The 18,203-nt window shown below is 35.0% G+C and overlaps 1 protein-coding gene across 1 annotated transcript in view; it reads left to right on the plus strand.

Annotated features, from left to right (window-relative positions):
- Positions 1–18,203, plus strand: part of LOC143410712 (protein ITPRID1-like) — a 47,825-nt gene that overhangs the window by 13,241 nt on the left and 16,381 nt on the right.

Raw genomic sequence — 18,203 nt, forward strand, 5'->3', positions numbered from 1 at the left:
GAGATTAAAAAAAAAGAAAAAAACAAACATGTGAGGAAAGGTTAATTTTGGCTCACATTTTCAAGGGTTTCAGTCCATGGTCACTTGGCCCTGTTGCTTTAAGCCTAGGGTAGAACAGTACATCATGGTGGCAGGAGTACCTGACAGAGGTCAACTCAGGGTGACCAGGAAGCAAAAAAGGAGAGGGGGGGCCAGGGCCGGCATGCCCCAAAGATCTAATTTCCTCCTACTAGGTCTCCATCTCCTAAGGTTTTCCCTTCCTCCAGTAGCACCACATGCTGGTGACCAAGCCATTAGCACTTGAGCCTTTAGGGATCTTTAAGATCCAAATCATAATAGCAGTGAGATATTCTAGATGCACTCTTCCTTACTGAGAGAATAGAAAACCTCCATAGTCCAACATGTCAGGATCATATGCAAAAGTATTACTGATGCATGGATCAATTTCAGTGAAAACACCAGTGTTACAACTTGAGGAAAACTAAATTAATTTCCTGTTTAAAGATGTAGAGAAGTCAAGGAGAATGAGATGAACCAAAACCAAAGCCCACAGGATAGGAGCATTCTTGACAAATATGCTTGTTAAAGGATATTTTTAATGGTTCCTTAAGGAAGTTTTAATATTCATATAAGAAATTTCTACCACAAATCTCCTAAATTTAAAATTCAAAGAATGGGAAGCAACATGATATAACTCCCTATATATAAATAGTTTATATTTTATGATTCATTTATTTGCATATTTGTTTAGGAATTTATCGATTCAGGTGACCCATGAATCCATGCGTACATTGTTGTGTGCATGTATTATTCTCCATGAGCTGTAAAACCCAGGTTACACCCTGAGGTAGGGATTTAAACCACCTTCTCTATTTGGCTAAACTCTCCTGGCCCCTCCACTCTGCACCTTGTCTTGTGCTTTGATAAAAATGAATGCCAACCATTGACCATGGCAAAAAAGATGGGATTCAGGTGATGCAGGTTGTCTGAAATCCAGTACTAGCTTCTCTGACTCTCACCTCTATCCCACACCCAGCACCTTGTTCCTGTTCCCAAGTAGTTTACTGATTGCTATTTGCCCATGGAGGTAAATGCTTATGGAAAAGGTGGTCATATTTTATTTATCTTTGTTTCAACTTTCACCAGCTTCTCTAAACTGAACTCTCCCTCGGAAAGTTTGCCTAATTTGAAGTTCCATAAGGACAGAGACCACAATCACTCCATTCATCACTGTATTCTCGGGGCCATAAACACATTTAGGTGTTCATAGTACAGTAAAAAGAAATAATGAATGTTTGCTTTTTCTCCAAAGTTCCTAGCACAGAAGTCTTAAGACTTGGGAATTTACAGACTTCTTAGAGCCCTAAGAAAAGGACTCATGAGAGCAGAGGGATGACTTTTAGATGCAGGGTCAGGGATAGCTGCCAGAAAACCAATTAATTTTAAGCATTAGAACTTTCAGCCCCAGCCCCTGGCCTCCAGGTCAGGGAGAGGGGCTAGAGATTGAATTTAATCACCAATGATTTCATTAATTGTGCCTACATGATTAATTCTGAATACAAATCTCTAAGTAGCAGGGTTTGAGCAGCTTCTTGAGGTGGTGAATACGTTCATGTGCTGTAGGGTGGTGTGCCCAGATATGGCACAGAAGCTCTGCACCCTCTCTGCACATAACCTTATGCATCTTTGTGCATGCCTGCTTAAATAAATGATCAAATGAATAAATAGTTGAACAAGTAACAACAAATCTATGCCCTTTTAGAATTAAAATTGTAGTTTACTAATTGGTGTGAATGAATATACTATGTCTACAACCACAGATATGAAAAATTGTGCTCTATACATGTAATAAGAATTGTAATGCAATTCGCTGTTATATATAAATTTTAAAAAGATTCTATTTTTTTCTTTGTAGACCTTTATATTCTGCTGTGTTGTATAGTTCCTTGCCTACTGAGCACTCAGTAAAGAGTTGCTCAATGATCAAGACCTTCTGAAGAAACATAAATTCCTATTTCTCATAAACAATGTAATATTAGAACCCACATTGCATTATCCACCTGTGACAGGCCATATAGCTTGCCATTCCAATAGTTCTCATGCTTTCAGGCACATGGCAAGGTTTCACTTTTCACTTCCTTGATATTTGGAAAAGCCATGTACTGTGCTTTGAATTTTGACAGAAATTGTACTGAATCTTAAAATCAATTTACAGGCTATTGTTATCTTAACCTTAGTTTTCTGACCTGTATATGGAGTATAGTTCCATTTATTTGTTTGTTTTTTTAAATATCTTTCAACTGTGTTTTATTATTTTCTATACAGAAGTCTTGCAGCTCTTTGGTTAAATGTATTCTAAGTACTTTATTTTTTTTCAATGTTGTTATAAATGCAATTATTTTCTTGATTTGTTTTGAGCTGTTTATTGCTACTATGTGGAAATAAAATTTTTCTATATTTATCTTATTTTCTCCAACCTCAGTGAGCTTATTTTTTAGTTCTAATAGTTTTTAGTGGATTTTTAGATATAGATATATGTGTGTGCATATATATATATATATATATATATATTCATATGTGTGCACACACACACACATGACCATGTTATCTGCAAATAGACATAATTTTAATTCTTCCTTTTCATTCTGAATGTTGTTTTATTTATTTCTTTTTCTGACATAATTGTCCTGTAAATAGAAGCAGGGAAAATGGATATCCCTTCTGCTTCTTAATTTTAGGGGGAAAGCATTCAGTCTTTTACCATTAAGTACAATGTTACTCTGTTAATTTTGTATGTGCCCTTTACCAGGTGGAGGATAGTCAGTTCTATTCCTAGTTTTTTGAGGGTTTGGATCATTAGAAATTGTTACATTTTGTCCAAGGCTTTTTCTGCATCAATCTAGGTGACCATAGGTATTTGATTTTTAATTTTACCTATTGCTTATGGTATAGACTGATTTTTAGTTAAAATATCATATTTCTGGGATGTATCTCACATGAACATAGTGCATAACCCTTACATGTATTGTTGAATTTATTTTGCTAGTATTTTATTTGGGACTTTTACATGTATGTTCACAAGGACTTTTCAGGTGATGTCTTTGTCTATACTTGATATCAAATCTAGACATAGAATTAGTTGGAAAATTCTATGGTTTGGATCTGGAATGTTCTCCAAAGGCCCATATAGCAGAGGTTTGGTAACAAGTGTGGTTCTGTTGAGGGATGGTAGAACTTTAAAGACATGGGGCCTAGGGGAGATCTTCAGGTCTTAGGGGCATGCCGTTGAAGAGGATAATGCAACCCTGGCCCCCTCTTTTCTCTCTCTCTCTCTCTCTCTCTCTCTCTCTCTCTCTCTCTCTATCTCTATCTCTATCTCTATCTCTATCTCTATCTCTTTTCATGGTTGTGAGCTGACCTGTTTTGCTATACCACACATTTCCATTATGATATTCTTCCTTGTCCAAAAGCAATGAGACTAGCTGATCATGTACTAGAACTTCCAAAGTTGTTAGCCAAAATAAAGCTTTTTTCTTTATAAGTTGATTACCCAGGTATTTTTTTATAGTGACAGAAAGCTAATATGGTAAATGTTCTCTCCTCCGGTATTTTTAGAAGAGTTCTGAAGTAATAAGTTATTAAGGTTTTTTTAAGAACCTTATATTATTAGTAATTCTTTAAACATTTGGTAGAATCCACCAACAAAGCAAACAGACATGGACTTTCGTTTGTGGAATGTTTTTAAATTATTAATTAAATACCTTTACTTGTCATAGGCCTGTTCAAATTTTTTATTTCTTCTAGACTAAATCTCAATAGCTTTTACCTTTTTAGGAATTTCTGCAATTTATCTAAGTCATCAAATTTGTCATTTATTTCATTGTCTTGTAATGCATGTTCCTTCAGGAAAGTTACTAATACTATGTTTTCTTTCATTTTTGATTTATTAATTCATTCTTACTTTTTTTCTTGGTCAAGCTACCTAAAGATATGTCAGTTTTGTTGACCGTTTCAAAGAAGAAACTTCTTTAAAAATTCTTTCTATTGTTTTTTAATCATCTATTTTACTTATCTCTCCTCTATATTATTTCCTTCATCCTGCATTTTTTACATTTAGTTTGATAGTTTTGTAGTTTCTTAAGGTGAAGGTTTAGATGACTGACTTGAATTCTTTCTTAATATAAGCCTTTTAGAGATGAAAATTTCCCTTGAAAAATTGTTTTGGTTGCATCCCATAAATTATGACTTGTTGCAGTGGTTTGCACTCATCATGAAGTATATTCTAATTTCCCTGTGGTATCTTCTTTACTTGGAAGTGAGCTTTTTAAAACAACAACAACAAAAAAAAAAAACTGTGAATTTCTCAGTTCCTTTTGTTACTGACTTCTAAATTTCATTATATTGCACTCAGAAAATATGCTTTGTATATTTTAATCCTTCAAATATATCAAGGCATGTTTCATGACCTATCATATGGCTTATCCCAGAGAATGCTGCAGTACATTTGAGTAGAATGTGTTTTCTTCTGTTAGGAGGAGTGTTCCTCAAATATCTATTGGGTTTACTTGACTTATGGTATTTTTCAACTCTTCTATTTTGTTGTCGATCTTCAGTCTGATTGTTCTACTCATTGCTAAAAATAGAGTACTAAAGTCCTTCATTACTATTGTTGAATTATATGTTTTACCTTTCAAATCCATCAGGGTTTTTGTTTGATTGTTTGTGTGTTTGTTTTAATGTATTTTGGAGCTTGGTTTTTGGTATATTTTTTGGTTGTAATTGTAATGTCTTCCTGATAAATTGATTATTTTATCATTATAAAATGATATATTTCTTTGTTTTTATTAACAATTTTTATCTTAATGTCAATATAATATAATGTAATATGAAAAATATATTCACTCCAGTTTTTTTTCCTAAGGTCTGTTTTCTCTCCTTTCCTCAGGATCCCAGGGAGGCCACATCTGCTTGAAATGTCCCTGAGCATTAGCAATTCCTCTTCTGACTGCAAATATGCCTACTTCTGAAATTCTTTCACTGTCATGTTCAAACAGAAGAGAGGTTGAATTTTCTTTCTCTGCTATGATTTGTAGGGTGAGAAGTGAATCTAAGCAAACTTTTCTTAAGACAGCAAGTATTTTCATCTAAAATTCCAATATTCTTCAAATTATTTATCTTCATTCTCTCAACCAAACTTACTGAATTTTAGATTGTGTCCCTCAGGTGGTGTGGGTACGGGAGGGTACACAGATCTAAAACAGAAAATGGCAGGAGAGTGTGGTGATATGAATCAAGGACACTGAATTATTCAAAAGGTAAGGAACTCATCAAAGGGTCCCTGTAAATGGAGGAAACGAATTAGAATGTATTTCTCTGGAAATAACTTGATCTGAACTCTTTTATCTACATTCAGGATGTCTTTTTTCACAAAAATGATATGATTTTGATTTTATGCTAATAGGCATTTCAGTTTAATTAAACTACTGGGGAAATTTGGTTACTATTTCAATGAGCCTTCTGCCTAGGTTGAAAATGCTTAATACTGGAGGTATGGTTTATTTGATAACCTAAAATGCAAGGCCTAATTTTATTATAGGTTATCTATAAAATACTTGTTATTGAGAAACTCATTTATATCAATCATCCTGTCTGCAAAGGTCTATCACTTTTTAAATTGTTGCTGTTATTTCCATTCTAATTACAGCAGTGCTTCAAATCTACTGAGGCTATAGCACTAATCATAGAATCTTCCCTTTTTTTCCTCTGAAAGATGCCAAAAGCTTTAAAAATGCCAAATGCTTTCAACAAGTTGATAGACAAACTATACTGGGAGGAGCTCACTTAACACTGATGTGCAACCACCTCTGGGGAAGCCCCTCCAGCTGTTTACCACCTCACAGTGATGCCTCAGAGCAGTTTGCTAAAGAGGAAAGAAGAATGTCACTTGGAATGTAAGCAACAGAGAGAATTTAATTATCTTGATTGGAATATGACCAGGACACCCATCCCATACCCACAAACCACAAGATTAAAAGCATTCCTTTTATAAATAGAATGTTTGGGTTTGGAAAGGCAAAAGCAGGAGGAAGGATGTGGGGGTGTGGGGGTAGAGTCTGATAACTGTTTGAAAGATAAGCCACTCTTTTTAAGCTGCCAACATGTGAATTTTAGAAACCTTTTTAGTCTTATGTGGTTTTTGTTTTTGTTTTTGTTTTTGTCTCTTTTGCTTATGCATAATCTTCATGCTGCTTTCTGCTTTGGGCACAGAGGAAATCAGAGACAGGGCCTTTGAAAACTGCTCATCAAGTGATCTGGAGAATTGACTGTGTGATTTAAGGTACTAGCTATTTTAGAAGCTGAAACAAATAGGGCCTGAGGAATCAAAAAGATGACAGAACAATTGGATCTTTGTCAGCGGGTGGAAGGATGTGCTGACGAGTGGATTTCCTTCTTCTCTTCATGATCCCATTTCCCATTCACCTACTGCTCTTCCTAGAAGCACTAAATCAAACATCAACCCGTAGTCTATCTCTGGGAAACCTAATCTATGACAAGTGGTAGGGATGATTTGTAACTGAACTCTAAGATCTACATGTTTAAAAATCTACTGATGGCAATAGGCACCAACACTAGTATTAGATCCTAAAGGTATAAACATAAATATAATAAATAAAAAGTTAAATTAATAATTGTTTACATTTTAAAATGCAAGGTAAGCCACTAAGTAGAACCATGATCAATTCAAGATGTTACCAATATAGTGATTGCAAATCATAATTCTTGAAAATTGCAAGATTCCCAACAACTTCTATGTTTGCATGTATAGTAGGAATCTTGCAGTATATTGTTAAAGCATTGTATAAAAAGCAGGCCTCTTAATAGAAAACCAAATTTGAATTCTTAGTAAACTCCAACACACTGCTTGTATTAATGCTTAATTAGTCACTTAGTGCTATTAGTAATTGTTTTGGTCATATCTAAAAATGGAAGTATACAAATTTACACATACCTTGCTAATAAGAAGCAAAGAAAGAATTTTCATTTTTGAATGATTTAATGCCTCATTTTCCTTAAGAGAGTACTAAGGGCTATATTTTGATAATCTCTGATCATGCTGTCACATTTTTGTCAATAAAAATATCACAATATTGCAAATTACTTTCAAGATGAGTCCCTACTACAGTAGTTCCCCTTATCCAGATTTTTTTTGGGGGTACCGAGGATGGAACTCAGGAGCACTGAACCACCCCCAGCGTATTTTGTATTTTATTTAGAGGCGGGGTCTCACTGAGTTGCTTAGTACCTCACTTTTGCTGAGGCTGGCTTTGAACTCACAATCCTCCTGCCTCAGCATTTGGAGCTGTAATAGGCATATGCCACTGCACCCAGCCCCCCTATCCAGTTTTGTGTTTCACTTACCCACATTCAACTATAGTCTGCAAAATATAGTAGAATACAAATACAAATAAAAGAAGGGTTTTTTGTTTTGTTTTGTTTGTTCCAGGGATGAACACATGAGCATTTTAGCACTGAGTAACATCCCCAGACCTTTTTAATATTTTATTTAGAAACAGGGTCTTGCTGGGTTGCATAGGGTCTTGTTAAGTTGTTGAGGTTGGCTTTGAACTTGTGATCCTCCTACCTCAGCCTCCCGAGCCATTGGATTAGACATGTGCACCACTTGCCAAGCACAAGTAGGTATTTTGAGGAGGTGTATGATTGATTTCATTATTTTTTAAATCAAATTTGGAAAGTTACAAACATTGTTTATTGAGATAGTCTTTATGTTCCTTTCTTTTCTCTTTCTTGAACTCATATTATGTACCAATCTCTAAGGCTCTGTTAGTTTTTCTTAATTTTTTTTTCTATTTGTTTTAACAGCTGGGTAAACTAAGTTGACTTATTCTCAAAATTTCTGATGCTTTATTTGGCAATCTCACTTCTGATGTCAACAACCTGCTCTGAATTTTTCATTTCATTTATCATTCTTTGCAACTCTAAAATTTTATTTATTTTTTAAATAATTTAAATCTATTTGGCAATATTCCAAACTTGATGAGACATTGTTCTCACATATCCCTTTAAATGTTTAGATATAGTTTCCTTTAATTGTTTTCCTTTAAAATATATATATATATATATATATATATATATATATATATATATATATAAAATTATATATAATATGTACATATATATATATATATATATGTATATATATATATATATATATATATATATATATATATATATATAGGCTAATTTATTATTCTTGTGACTACTTCTGCACTTTCTCAAGTTTTATTGACTTTCATTTTGTTTTGCTGTGTAGTGACCATACTTACCTGTTTCTTTTCATGTTTTGTAATGTAGTTAGTTTGTTTTAAACTTTGTAATAAACTTGGCATTTGGAATAATATAATATGAAATTTATCAAATTCAGATATTATCCCAAGGAATTTGGGGGGTTGATTTAGTTGTGTTTTTATAGTTAGTTTGTTTTAAAGTAATTCTTCAGGATGAATTGCACAAAGTCTATTCTTTGTCATTGCAGTCACTGAAGTCTCTACTAAAATTTCTTAGTTAAGCACTAAGTTAATTAAGCTAATGACAGAGATCTTCTTAAGTGCCTGAACAAATAAATTTAGCACCCTATGATAAGGTGCTCTGTATATTGTTGGGGCATGCCTATGATATTCTAAGTATTTAAAACTCAGCTTTAGTTTTCACTTCCTATTTGTTCAGCAACTCATGGTGAGGCAGATGTGAATGATCAAGGTCATCTCACATCTTTCCTGGGCATGCACACAAACCTTGCAAAGATATGTATGTTCATTCTACCCTTATAGTCAGAGTCTATTTTATAAAATAATATATTTAATTATATTTAAATCAAGGTCTATGTTTATTACAATTCCTCAATAGTCTACCTGATTTTTATTGAATAATAGACTTAAAAATATATACTAGTAAACTATCTAGTAGAAAGAAACACCAGAAGGAAAAATATTCTTGTTCACAACCATCCTTCATTTAAAATATCCTTATGACCAGAGGTCTCATTTGCTCTCTGTTCTATCTTTTAAATAAAACTCTTTGTACTTGGAAAAAATAACATCAGTATACTAGAATAATTATAAAAATATTCTATAATTAAATTACGGTCCCCCTCTCTGTTCTACCTGCCAAAAACAGGTAATATGGAAGATATTCTTTAGAGAATCATCAAAATGCTAGTGAACAAGCCAAGATGATAGGATTAAATTTGACAGATATGAAGGATAAGGTCCCAATCTTCTCTCCATTTTTGTTCAAACTTGGATGGTTTGAGATCCCTAAAAACTCAAATTTCCTTTTTGTTACAGAGGAAATGAATTCAAATTAAAGCAAAAAGATACAATGTTACATGAATACTGGGTTAAATTGTGTGGCTGATTGTGGTAGTTGTATCACTCAGGCAGAGAAAAAAAACATATTCAAAAGGGTTTAACTGAAGAGAGTTTTGAAAAGGGACCATTTACCAAAGCAGGCTGGATTCATGGAACCACCAAAGAAACACCCAAGGCTATCAAGAATAGAAAGCCATTATCACTTTTAGGTCTGGGGAAACAGGGTGATCCTGGTCCTGGAACCAGTAAAAGTTTAGAGCTTTAAAAGAAAGACTCAAAGGAATCTTTCATCCTAAAGGTGCAGCCACTTTCAAATTGTCCCTAGAAAAGGAGGCAATGGATGTGTAATCCTGTGCCCTTCCCCTGTGCCTCCATCTCCTTCTTCTCCTGGCACATCCCATTGATTAAATACAAGTCAAAGCCTGGAGCACAGGCAGGGCAGACAATGATGGGAATGGAGGGTAGTGGACGCCAGGGAGGGTGAATGTAGAATAATGCACATATATTGGCCTCCCTGAAAAGCCTCTGTTTCTCACAGAGCCATGAGTCCATGTGAGGCTCTAGAGTACAGCTGGAGATGAGGTCATCAGCTTAACTTTTGATGGAAACTTTGGTTCTAACTTGGTCAATATTTATTTTCTTCTCCAACTTGGGTTATTAGTTTTGATCAACTAGGCTGCCATATAAAAGGACTACTTCTTCTTTCTGTCTGAGCATTAGATGTAATCACCTGCCAATCAACTAGTTAACTGAAGCAAGGATAAATATTTGTTCCCACTCAGATTCACAAGGGGGGGCGGACAATTGGACTAGTTATCACTAGAACTATGCTAGTTGAATCAGTACAGAAATTAAACACTCAAGAGAAGTCAAAATTTGAAATCTACTTATTATCTCAAGTGGAGAGACTGTTCATTTAGTCCTAGAAATTTCTATTATTCTGTTTTCAAAGATCTAAATTAAAATTTGCCATTACTTTACATTCTTACAGGATAAAGAATGAACATTTAGTACTCAAAATTAAATCTTCCCCCTTCTTTTTGTCTCAGGAATGTCTAATAAATACGTATCCTTCTAGATAAAGAAGATAAGTGTGGTTAAACAATACAATCTTTATGGAGTCATAGAAATGTTCTATTTCAGAAATATCTAACTGTATTAAAATCCTAGCTTTTTTCATTCCAAGATCCTTGGTCATCAATGATTCCCTGATTACTCTATGCCACAAAGCTCCAGGAACCCTGGCCTCTTTTCATTCCTCTGACAGAAGCATTGTAGGGGAATGGAGATCGGGGACAGATATCATTGGGTCACATTGTCTGAATATATTACCCCAGAGTGTTCTTTTCAACAATTTTCAAGGTATGGTGTTAATCTGACAGTTTTTAGAGAGAAAGATATTCACACTGCTAGAGGGGCCAGATGAGTTATATATTTAAAAATACAATAGTCAATTAATTGGACCAATGTAGGGGTTTGGTTTTTTCATTTTTGTTTTTGTTTTTCAAATTGATATCTCACAAATGTCCTCATGTCAGATGTCAGTAGATAGTACAGGTACATACTTTTTTTTTGTAGCAGGAATTGAACCCAATGTTGCTTAACCAGTGAGCTATATCCCCTAAGCCCTTTTTTATATTTTTATTAGAGACAAAGTCTCACTGAGTTGCTTAGGGCCTCACTGTTTGCTGAGGCTGGGTTTGAACTCACAATCCTCCTGCTTTGGCCACCCGAGTCACTGGGATTACAGCTGTGCACCAACCAGACCAGTTTAGGATTCTTGAGTAGTAAACTTTACACTTTAAATTCCAGTGGATGTGATGGGCACAGTGGACACCCCTGTAATCCCAGTAACTCCAGAGACAGAGGCAGGAGGATCACAAGTTCAAAGCCAGCCTCAGCAAAAGTGAGGCACTAAACAACTCAGTGAGACTCTATCTCTAAATAAAATACAAAATAGGGCTGGGGATGTGGCTCAGTGGTGGAGTGTCCCTGAGTTCAATCCCCTGTATGAAAAAAATATTCAATATGCTTTCTGATGTTCATATGAAGCAGCATTTCAGATAAGCATAGGCCAAGGAAATAGAGCATCCATGGATTCTTCCTGAAAAAGAAGTGTCCAAGATATATAGCAGCCTACCAGATAAGGGAGTCCTGTTTGAGTGGACAGGCAAGGCAGAGTCTGAAGAATTATAAATATAATTGTGAATAAGATAAATTATCATGAATATTTAAAAAATAACAATTACTGGATCTAAAATTCTAGATCATGTCAAAGAAAGTTATAATAGAAGAGAAACTGTTAAATATAGATTCATTAGGGAGCCAATAGATACTGTTTAGTTCTCAACATTGACAATTATAATTTGAAATGGGTAAAATTTTGATGTTAATATTGTTAAATACAAAAACATTCTATAAGCCTTTGGAATTACTGTGGGTGGGGGGACAAAGAAACAAAGGAAATATAGTCCACTAGCAAAAGAATATGAATTGAAAACTAATTATATTAATAAAACTATCATATATTGAGTGTCAGAGTAAGCTATGCAATTTACCTTATTTTCTTTTATTCTCTTTCTAGTCTATTTGATAACTATGATCCAACTCAAAATCAGATCTACTTACGCATGAAATTAGGTCAGTTTTTATTGATACACCAGTAAGTAGAAGGGTGGTTAAAAACATGAGTTCTGATTCTCATTGATTAGTTTTAGCCAGTAGTAATTTTGATCTGACAAAGATGCTGAGGCTGAATTCCAGTATAGCAGAAAAATCTATCATGGACTATTAATGATACCTATTTCCAGAAAAGGAGGAAGGATTTTTATCCAGTGTGCCACATTTTTACTACATCCATCACAATTTTAAAGGTAGATAATATACAATTATAACCAATAAGATTGAATGTATATCACATGAAAATGGAGCTACAATAAATACAACTAAACAAAGAAATAGATTTAAAGGTCTTCAAAAATTCCATGCACATTTAAAATAAAGAGTCAAAGAAAAGTAAAGAGTAGAATGAATGAGCAAGATAAATACCAAAAAAGTATGCCAATGAAACAACAAGAAAACAGAAATTATAGCATGTATTACATATAAAAGTTTATGAATTAAGACCAAAACTAAGATGAAAGGCAGACATAATATTCTCCATTCTTAGAGAATATGAAATAAAAATAAATTATTAAATTGATGACATAGAAAATAAATTTAAAACATTCAGTTAAAAAGAAATCACTAATTCAAAAAGTAAAAATCCTGAAATTTCAGTAGTTTCTGAAGAGATTAAGAGCTGGTGGTGGCATGTACCCCAAGTCCCAGGTATTGAAGGCAAATCATAAAAAAATTAAAAGTTGCCACAATTTTTTATCTTTTATGGTATTTTTATGAAAAAAAATACATTATGTGACAAAAGCAGGATATAAAGTGTGCATATTATGATTATTATTTTACAACACAAACAAACACATGCATGTGCTCAAAGACAATTCACATTCTTCAACATGCAGAAATATTTTATTTTCCTAAATGATTAGATTATATATATGAATCTTTTTGCTTTTTCCATTTCTTCACCACCATTTATTGCTTCTATCATAATGAACAACAAGTAATGGTATTAAGCCAAGAAAAGTTAATTATAGAGAAGCAGTTTTCCGCCCCCCCCCCCCACTTAATGATGAAGAAAGTTTATTCTAACAAAAGAACAAAGGGAAAACAGCTAAATCTGAAGCAATCAGTAAGAGAAAAGGGAAGGGAGAAGAGAGAGAAAAGGAAAAAGGAAAAAAAAGGAGGGGTGGGATTCCTGGGTTAAGGAACTTGAACCAAAAGTATCAGCAGGATGCTGCTAATGGAAGTTATCAGAATGTGATATAGAAACCTTGCAGGGGAAGTCTTCTACCAAGACTTCTGGCATAGAAGAAAGAATCAACTTGTCTCAGGAATGTCTTCCATAACAACTAATTCTCCTGGGTCACAGTCAAGACATAAGCTCCATGAGGGCAGGTGTCTTTGCTGATACTGTGGACTATCTTAGGTCTGCATAGGACACCACGGGGGACCAAGGTTCATTTGTCAAGAATGAAGATTTCCTCAAGAGCCACCCAGGCTCTGCCTCCAAAGTCTGTTGCCGTCAGTAATTAACAGTGCCTTGATCCACAGCAAGAACATTTTTCCAAGCTATAGATAGATAATACAAGTAAGTTTCAGAATAAATACATGGAATAAATACATCTAAACAAAGAAATAGACTTAAGCATCATTCAAAAATTCTATTCACATTTAAAATAAAGATTCAAAGAAAAGTAAAAAAGCAAAATGAATGAGCAAAATAAATACCAAAAGTATGGCAACAAAACAAGATGAAAATGGAAATCATAACATGTACAATATACAAAAATTCATGAACTAAGACCAAAACTAAGGTTTAAGGCAGACATAATATTCTCCATTCTTAGAGAATATAAAATGAAAATGAATTTTTTAAGTGATGATCAAAATCATCCTTGACAGGAAGGCACTATGATCTCAAATGAGCAATTCCACAAGGATGCAAGCTAAATCCTTCATTTAGTTTTCAGAATATTTATTCCTTAGTTGGCGTAACCCAACCCTGGGAGCACCATTTCTAACTAAACTCACACAACCTTAGGCTGAGTATGGAACCAAAATACCCAGAGGTAGGGAGGAGAACAATCTTCCTGCTGACGATGCTGGCCAGGCCAGTTCTCAGCTGGCTTCGGAAACAAGATCTGGAAGCCAGGCTTTACAGCAAGCATTATTAAGTAAGAGCTTATCGGAAAGTACAAGGGACAAACAGTAGGAAACCCTGTCCTATGAGGACTGATCTAAAGGGAATGGGGGGACTACACTAAGGAGAAAGGCTTGGAAAGTACAAGAGAACTTTCTTCAGAAAAGGGGGTTAGTCATGTTCTGTTTGTTACTTCACTGAGTTTTACTGTGATCAATAAATGGAAAATTCTATGAATTTCAGCATTTCTGAAAAGTATAATATGCTCTAAGGTTCTAATCACATAGGAACAATTCCCCATAACAAGAATTGTGAACACTGCTAGGTGACATCTGTTAGGATTGTTCTAGAAGGGATTCCTGCATTATATGATACATGACACCATCTTGACTTCTTACCTGGAGACTGTGGCCAATGGAGAGATTTTGTTAGTCTAGAAAACATTTTTAAATTAATTTTTTAAAAATGCCCTTGAGGAACAACCAGAGTAGTCCACACAACCCACACCACACCACTTCTGGTCCTGAACCGAGTTGCTTCACATACTTAGGCTACCTGCTCACCTCCTAAGGGTGTTTGCATTTGCCTCAGGTGCAAAGTCCACTCCAGTTCTAAGATACCTTGGTCTGTGACTCAGCTTTACCCCTGAGCTCTCACAGAAATTTTCTATCATTATAAGATGGAAGAGATAGGAACTCGGTAATGACATAAGTGAGTTAGAATCTCTGATGAAGACAGTGAATCCAAACAGTCTCAGGTTGTTCTCTTTCTCTATACAACTTTGGCCTGCCATACTATTCTTTTTTTCCCTCTCCCTCCTTAATCTTTCAATTCCATAGGTTTTTTTTCCCTTGAGCCTATATGAACAGACTATTTAAGATGTAAAATTTTTCACTTAGGATTCAGAAGCTTTTATTATCATTACAGTCCAGAAAAGCAGCCTTCAGGTTGACTTGGCTTGCTCATGTGAACCATTCCAAGGTTCTTGGTAGGGATTTGGCTCCTCACTCTGTGGTTGGTGTAATGCTGCCATCTAGTGATTATTTAGATAAAGTGCCTGAGGCATTGGCCTCCTCCCAGGCACAAAATGTTTTTAAATGTATATAACAGTGAAGTAGTCCTGCACCAGGCAGGTCCACCTAATTGGGAAGATAAAACTGAAATTCATGAAGACAGCTGTGTACTGAAAAAGGAAACTTAAAATAAATATTAATATTAATCACAATGATCATTCATGATATTCAATAATAATATCAATAGTGATGCTCTGCATCCTTATTAATATATTAGATTTTTTATTGCTTACATATATGACAATAGTGGATATTATTCTAATCAAAACTCCACAAATAACAGTATCATATTCATTTTTTCCACATGAGGGATCAGACACAAGGAGACAAGCAGACTTCCCCCACATTACATAGCTCATAAATAAAAGAGTCAGAATTTGAACCAGATAGGTGGCTTCAGATCTTCTAGATGATTCAGTCACGGAGCCTAGCAGCATTTCAGCAGTGTTCATCATAGAGAAGTTGGCCTGGTGGGAGAACCAGCCATTGAAACAATATAACAAAATTGTGTAGAAGGTTGGTAGTGAAGGGTTCTATTTATCTAACTGGTTTGGAACAAGAGCCAACCAGGAGTGGAAGGCTGGGGAAATAAGATCTAGCTGGAGGACAAGGACTGGTAGCATCCAAGTGGGAAGTCAAGGCCCCCATTTAGCAGAGTAAGGAAGAGCTCTGGCTCTTGGATATGTTAAGTGCTCAGGGGGAATTCTCTTGAGGATCTGAGACTTGGGTTGCTCACTCTTGGTCTAGCTAGCTTCAGGAACTGACCTGGGTATGCTGGTACCACTTCTGTTACTCTTGCCAAAAGCCCAACTTCCTTCCCTGAAGTCCAGCCTCCCTTGTGATACACATTCATATGAGGGTGGGGGAGTGATACATGATACACATTTGTTTTTGTCTGTTTTTTTAATAATCCATCATAGCCATCCTGAGCTAGGTGATTTCTCATCCTTTGTCTTTTTTAATTCCTACACCCCTAAGGGAATATTTAGAATTTGGAAGCCCAGTATCTAGGTGTTATGGTCTAGTTGCTGAAAAGGTGCTTTAAAAGGAGCAAGAATTTTGAACCTCTTAAAGAAATTAACCCATCTGTAAATTTTCCCACATTTTTCTTGTTGAGTTTCTTAAAATAATTTAAATGCATGCATTCAACTTTTAGAGCAAACACAAGTTAAAAAGCTTCATTGCTGACAGAATCATGCCCAACTCCACCATTTGATCTCACCACACAAGTGAGGTCCTCAAAGCCTGATGGACTCACAGATTCCCTTAAGTCAGTTTCAGAGATTTGTTTGTTTTTGCTTTATAAATAGTTAATGAAAAGTAACAGTTATATGACAAACATACCCCTTTTAGAGGAGATTACTCCTTGTACTTTTTAGACACCCTTCATGTATATGGTTGTTTAATCTGTCCTCCATACATGAAGGGCTTCTGCATCCACAGCCCAACCACAGACCAAAAATATTCAAAGGAACAAAGCTTTTGTACTGACCATATACAACACATAGCATTTACATTGTATTAGCTATATAAGTAATCTAGGAAGATTTAAATTACACAAAAAGCATCCTAAAAACACAAAGTACATGTAGCAGGGCATGGTGGTACATGCCTATAATCCCAGCAGCTCAGGAGGCTGAGGGAAGAGTTCAAAGCAGTCTCAGCAAAGGTAAGGCGCTAAGCGACTCAGTGAGACCCTGTCTTTAAACAAAATACAAAATAGGGCTCAGGATGTGGCTAAGTAGTCAAGTGCCCCTGAATTTAATCACCAATACTTTTCCTCTCTCCCACAAAGAATACCTAACTCAAAAAAGAAAGTACAAAAGAAGATATGTGTAGGTTATATGCTAACACTATGCCATTTTTTTTTAATATAAGGGACTTGAGCATCTGAGGATTTTGGAATTTTGGGAGAGGTCCTGGAACCAATCTCCTACCTATACCAGGGACATCTGTATTTACATTTGAAACAGGCTGTTATGGTCCACCCAGTCTATGGGTGAATACACTGTAACACATCACTTTATTCTAATATTCTAATTTATCATTTCATTTTGCATTGTAAGAAGGGGAATGGCAAACATCATATGTGAAGTTTATACTCCAGAATAATAATTACTTAGATATTATCTGGAAAGATGAAATAATAATGACGTACTGGGAGTCCTTCAGTTTGTGGTGCAAATTTTACACCAAAACATAAAGAAAGAACAAGAGGTTGCAAAGTTTACCTTGCCATCCTCCAACAAGGCTCAAGCATCCTGTTGGGTTTCTAATGATATGTAGTATGGGGGTGGAGAGTGAAGAGTGGAAATTAGTCCTGTCCTCTTCTCTCCTGTCTGCATACTGTACTGCAGAGGGGCTTTGGGAGTGAGTAGTAACAGGCAGCCAGGGGTCCTGAAGCTTGTATGATAAGCTTGCAAGATGGGGTTCATGTAGAAAATATTTGAAGATACGGTGTCCACTCTATAGGGTTGTGCCAAAATGACAGGGCCTGTTGCATAATACTTTTAAAAAATTATATTCTGCATTGAGCTTTTGAAAGTTTACTACAATCATCATCATTTATTTTTTCACAGAAGCACAAATTGTTCTCCTAACTCTGAAAGGATCTAGAAAGTTTTAATACTGATTGAGTTAAAATTATAACAAAAGCAGTAAAATCAAATGTATTACACAAATTAAATATACATTTAATTTGTATATTTAAAATGTATTTATTTCTATAATAAATACACAATCAATAGTCTCTATTTTCTCTGACAATAAGTAAACAAGTCTATTACCCAAGTTAAATGTTTTGTACATATTGCACATGTTAAAGGAATATCTTTTGGGTAGCTATTACCATGCACACAACTCAGTTTTATAATAATAAGTGCTTATTTTTGCAGACTTTTCACTTTTCTAGGTCTTTGTTATAATCCCCATACACATTGCTATTATTTTTGTTTATTCAATTATCTTCTTTGTGTGTGTGTT

Source organism: Callospermophilus lateralis, chromosome 11, assembly GCF_048772815.1.
Source record: "Callospermophilus lateralis isolate mCalLat2 chromosome 11, mCalLat2.hap1, whole genome shotgun sequence".
Classification (NCBI taxonomy): Eukaryota; Metazoa; Chordata; class Mammalia; order Rodentia; family Sciuridae; genus Callospermophilus; species Callospermophilus lateralis.